Here is a 5973-nt window from a genome sequence, read left to right on the forward strand (position 1 = left end):
CCGGGACCGGATTGAAAAGAAACGACAAGAAGTATTCAACCGAATAATAAAATTGAGCAAGACGCTCAAGGTAAGTCAATCTATATCCAGTTTCTTTTTTGTTTTTAGCGATGTGAAGTTTCAACATCACAGCTTGACATGTCATTTTTCTTTTCTTGCAGAAAAGCACCTTGACCCTTCACACTCCCCTCTCTTTGGAAGTAGACGTAAGTAACTTCCCTGACTTCACATTTTCTGAGCTGATCAACATGGTCATTGTTGGTACTGGATGCTTGACTGTGGTGTTGTGGTTGCCCTGAGTCATGACTTTAGCACCCACCTATACTGTTCTGAATGTGTAGTGCAGTAGACCAAACTACCATGGTCTTCTGAAAACAGGAAGTGTGGAGGATCTATTAGGTTTGAACATGTTATTGATACTCAGGGTGACTAATTAATCACACAAGCCTTCCTTGAAATGTTCTGTGTTTGTGTAGGAAGTTCTTCACACACTACAAATTGTGATCTCTTACTTAAAAAAAAAAAGATTCATTGAAATCATACTTGAAATCACTGTTAAACTAAATAAGGGAAATTGAGATTATTCCACATTATTGTTGATAATAAGAAGAAGACATAGTTGTTGGATGTAGAGCTGTTCTACATTCTGGACACCACCACTTTGGTTCAGAAGGCAACTTGAAGGCTTTATTTTTTATTAGAAATAACAAGTAAGAATACATTTAATGGAAACAAACATTTTCACAAAAGATGAATCATATTTGTTGAGGAAAAGGGTTGTTAGTTTCAATCACTTTCACAAACAGTAAATCCAGTTTGGCATTTGTTCTGTTCTTCTATGAGTCAGTCTGAAAACATCTCCATATCTCTCGGTGTGACTTGAACACATTTAGGAGAAATGTGTTGAGTGATTACAGCATTCTCTGTGGGTCATGCAACTTAAACTGTGCCACAGGCATTGTTTATTCAAGTCATATAGAGAAGGTTTTTAGAGGTTTAATTTCAACACTTTAATGTGGTCTTTGGGTGCTCCAATAACCTGACCTGTGCAATTAGTTGTGGAATCTGGTGAAAAACACAATTCTTCTCTCAGAAAAAGTACGTTGAAAGTTTGTGGAGCAGTTGACTGATATTATGGACACATCATACAGGAAACATCACTTTTCCTACCAGTTTCGAATTTCAAGTTTATTTTCCATTTGCAACAAGTACACAGAACATTGTTGGTCCCGCTCCTCTTAGCAGTTTCACAAAACAAGTATATGGGAGATAGGAGACAGTGGAAACCCAACTCAGAGGCTAGTGTAGTTGAATCGTTTTGTCCCATCGAATGGTTTGAGGGAAACATACCTTCTGAATCACTCGGCTCAACCTCTATGGTGAAGCCCAGTGAGCACATCAGAGCACATTGAGAACCTTGAAAGTGTCTTCATAACTGCAGTGGATGTGTTACAAAATTCAGAAATGTTTTACTGTAAGCTATTATGGACCACTATTTACAATTTAAAGGCAGGTGCAATCAATTATAATGTGTATACTAAATGATGACAAAATGAGTAAAATAAATGAAGGATTTTTTAAGTAGCAATATTCAGAAAAGCTTTGCCATTTTACACAAGACAGATTAAAGGCAGGACAGGCAATTTTAGCTCAAGTTTGAAAGGATTCAAACCAAAATATCCCACCCCCTCCCTTAAAAGCCACTCTTCCAAAACCCATGATTGTTCTGCCTGACTTTGGGGCAGGGATGATTAACCAACGGGCCTACCGGGCCCAGGCCCAGGGGCCCATGAGCTCAGGGGGCCCCTAACCCAGAGCCTCTGTGTATCGTCGCTGTTATTAACTTGATATGTATTGATATGATGATATGACACGATGCGCCATAGCCGGTATATGCTAGGCTTAAGTCATTAATGTCTTTAACAGGGCCCCAAAAGTCCTACTGATTCCACAAAAAATTAGCCTAAACATCACTTTGAAAATGTCACAAGAAAGAAACCTTTCAAGTGAGTGTTTATCCCCTCAGTTTATCTATAGGACTTTAGAGGGACTGAGTACTCCATGCAATGGAGTACTGTAGAAATCCAAAAAGCAAGTGCAAAACAATAGCATTAGAGCTGTGTCTAAGCACCCCCAACACACACTATTTATTGAAGATATAATATTGTTAAGCCTATGATTGTAATTTTTTATTACTCGAGTACTTTTCCGTTTTTAAACAAAAATATCAATACATTTTTTTTTTTGCGGGGAAGAGGGGGTGGGGCCTTGACACGTCCAGGCCCAGGGGCCCATGGTTTCCTAATCCGTCCATGCTTTGGGGGATAGGTAGACAGACAATCAGCGCGTACAATCATTGCATTCTGTCCGAATTCCTACTGTTCATTAGTGCCGGTCCGACCATAATGATTGTTACCATCCTGAATCCCACAGATATCGGATTGATGTCATTTAACTGTCAAACAAGTTGCTATCAAGATAGGAAGGGCATTGCAGCAACTATGATACAGTGCTTCTCAACAACAGTGCCTGCCCTGCCTTTAAGGAAGTTGCGTTGTGCGTCTGATGTTGCACTTGCGATTTGAAGTTAGAAACCAGCTAAACAGCGCCCCCCTCTGGCTTTTACTCTACACACCTCGTCCAATGTGTGTTGGGCTTTATGTGCAGCATGTAAATTCATCCATCCATTTACACCTGTTACACAGACATTTGGATGCAAGTTCAGAACATTCAAATTATTTTATTACAACTGAGAAAACAGATGAAATGTAGCAACCAGCCACATGACGTCAGACATCTAGAATCTTCAGTTTTTAAGTGAATTAATTATTTTCTTCTTCCGTGGTTTTCAGAACTGCTGCTCCCTGTCTGCCTTGCGCTGCTTCAGAAAGGAGCTGGATAAACTCTCCCATAAACTCTCCCATAAACAGAATCTGATGGTACTGCTTAGAAACCTAGGAGATCCAGACACGGTGAGTCACAAGGAACAACGTAAATACAATCAAACAACAATAGTAAAACAGCTCTGAACAGAAGGTTTAATTCACACTAATTTGTTTTTTTCAGGAGAATGGTGTGAACTTCTGCAGTCCAGAGGAGATTAAGGTAACAATCAATTTCCAAAATGTAGACCTCTAGTTTTGTGTTGTAACAAACAAATTACATTTGGCATGAATCTAAATGTCTGTTTTCTTGTATTTCTCCAGGACACGGTTTGTACACCTTGTCATTCACATCCAAAGAAGGACACCAAGGAATTTATGATACAATTGAAATCCCTATTTCAAAAGGTATCTACTTTGAATTCACCTCACAGACTACCAATGAACTGTAGTGTCACGTATTTTCACAGTGCCAATCTCATACTAACTGATATCTACTATGCTGTTCTCCTACCAGGCTAACAGCATGTGAATGGAAGCCTGAACAAAGAGACGTCTGAATGTGTAAAGAACACTACACTGTGGAGCCACCAGTGGCCAGATCATTAAGGATTATGGCCATCCTGCTAAATAACTTATTTAATTAATATTTATTCTTTTAACATGCAAGTCTTCTGTAAGAAGGATAGTTTTACTACCAAATCCTCAGAGCTGCTTTTGCTTTACCAGTTCACACTGTGTATACAGGAAATCTTTAATTTATTCATGTAATGAGCTTAATGTTCGTGTTCAATTGTTTTTATTGAGTCGATTGAGCCTATAGACAGAAAATGAATGTTGAATCTCAGGAAAACTGTATTTCCAACAATGTTCTGATAATATTTTGTTAATCCTGTGTTTGTATAAAAATCTGTCAAGATTTGTGTTGTTGACAGTGTATGTACACCTGTGCTCTTCTCTGTAGCTCTAACTCTGATGCTGTTTTCAGTAATTTAAGTTTTAACTTATTGTTGTACCAGTCACAAAGTGGGATTACCTGTTCAAACTAGATTCAAATGAAATAAAACAGATCAAATTACATTTGTGTAATTCTTGCCTGACATGTCTGACTGTATTGCCATGTTGAAGACAACTGAGCAACTGTAAAGTGATCTGTAAACCTACTAAAGAAGCATGGTATTACAACAGCAATGTGTTCCCGGAGAGCCCTTAACAAGGCTAGCATATAACTAAAGTCAAGTATGACATACTAAAGTATGTCACCTAAAAACTGAGGTGGTGTTTTTAAACACATATTGTTGTCCCTAGCAAGATATAGTAGAGGTAAGCCACATGTACTGTGGTCTCTCTCACAATGACAGGTGCTGGCTGCTGGGAGCAGGTATCAGGCCTGCAGCTTGACTCTGGACTTCCCAGGGTTTTTTTTGTCAGAGAGAACATCAATCTGTTTGGAGATGCACATCCTGCCCAAACATTCTGCACCTCCAACCATCACTAAAGCACTCTGTCTCTTGTAACTGTCATTAAAATACAGACTGTCCATCAGCACCAAGTAAGGCCCTACGATGTCACAACTCTTGAATTTGAGATTTCACAAGTTATTGCAAGGTCAGGTTTAGCTGTTATGTTGTGTCAGACGTGATGGTTTTGGGTAGTAGGAAAGGTGTTGTGGGTTTGGTGGTTCCTGTAGAACAGGTGTGGTGTTTCTGTGGTCCGCTCACTTGCTGGGTTTTCCCTGACCATAGTTGGCAGAATTCCCATAGCGTGAAATGCAGGCATTCATGCTGATACTGTGAAAAACAAGTGTTGTTTAATAACTGATGTTGCAAAGGTGTATTTTGTCAAACTTTCTACACTCTTGATTATGCAAAAATTTTAAAGATTTTTATTTATTTATTTATTTTGGAAAAAAAGTGAAAAAGTTGGAAGTTTTAATACTACATTCAAAGTAATTTCATAGAGACAAAATATATTTACAAACAAAAACAAGACACAGTGTAAATTCTTCAAACAGGCAGGAATGTGAGAATATCAACGTAATTGTGCTCCCGAAGTTTATATCCGTTTTTCACCGCCAGACACAATTGATGAATCAGCACCAACAACCCATTTAGCATTTTGGGCATCAACCCAGAGCAGCAAGCAGCAGTATTTAACATCCTGAGACTAAGAATGGGTTGGATGTCCGGCATGGGAAACTAATTTGGTGGGAACTATGTATGTATATATATATATATATATAAATACAGATTTATATATATATATATATATATATATATATATATATATATATATAAAATGTATTTTTAAAAAACAGAGTTGCAGGTCTTATCAGGTTTACAGCTGTTGATAACATCTGTCATCCATTTGTGAAGAATTATGCAGTGGAACAAGCTGTCTGCTGGTTCAGTTTCATTTGAATTCAATGGAAATATTGATCAGTCTTTCCACTAGATAGCCTACTCTAGGTCTTGCAGGTACTGCAATAACTCCAGAGGGAGCAAACCTACAAGGTCTCAGATAAAACGTTGTGACGCAAACGTGTAGGCCTGTGGTGCTTTTCCTTAATGGCACACATTAGACTGGGCAGACCGCTACCTGCTTACAGTGGTCTGTGTTTTTTTTCCTCTATGCTTTTAACCATCATCCTAAAATCAAAGATCAGTTTCTACAGTTTCTCAGGCCTCTTTTCTACATCCCTGATTGAAATCAAGTGGGCCTAAAGACTGAGGATTGCATGAATCTGTGAAACCATGACTATGACTTAAAAGGTCAAAGATGCAGGTGTGGAATCACTCAGGGAAACTCAATAACTACACTGCTTAACAAATTTAACTCATAATTAAATTTACTTTAAATAACAATTAACATATTTGAGAGACGTAAATAAATAAGTTAATGTGTTTCTGGTCTGCCCAGTAAAAGGTAAGCAAACTAAATCATTTTAGTTTCAAGGAAGGTAACCGCATGTTTCAGTGGTGCAGGACTGTCTCCGATCACTTCCTGAATCACAGTGGCTATTGTTTTACTGCTGAATCTAGCATGGCTTTTCTCTCCACATGGCCGTTGAAGTTCTGACTTCACACTTTCC

The 5973-nt window shown here is 38.4% G+C and overlaps 1 long non-coding RNA gene across 1 annotated transcript; it reads left to right on the top strand.

The window, feature by feature from the left end:
* The first annotated feature begins 2852 nt into the window (after positions 1-2852).
* Positions 2853-5058, top strand: LOC146301881 (uncharacterized). Its single transcript, XR_014755247.1, has 3 exons — positions 2853-2972; positions 3067-3105; positions 3207-5058. It is a non-coding gene; the product is annotated as an uncharacterized LOC146301881 (long non-coding RNA).
* Positions 5059-5973: the final 915 nt, after the last annotated feature.

The sequence above is a fragment of the Hypomesus nipponensis genome, chromosome 1, assembly GCF_054491055.1.
Source record: "Hypomesus nipponensis isolate SF chromosome 1, ASM5449105v1, whole genome shotgun sequence".
In the NCBI taxonomy this organism is placed as follows: Eukaryota; Metazoa; Chordata; class Actinopteri; order Osmeriformes; family Osmeridae; genus Hypomesus; species Hypomesus nipponensis.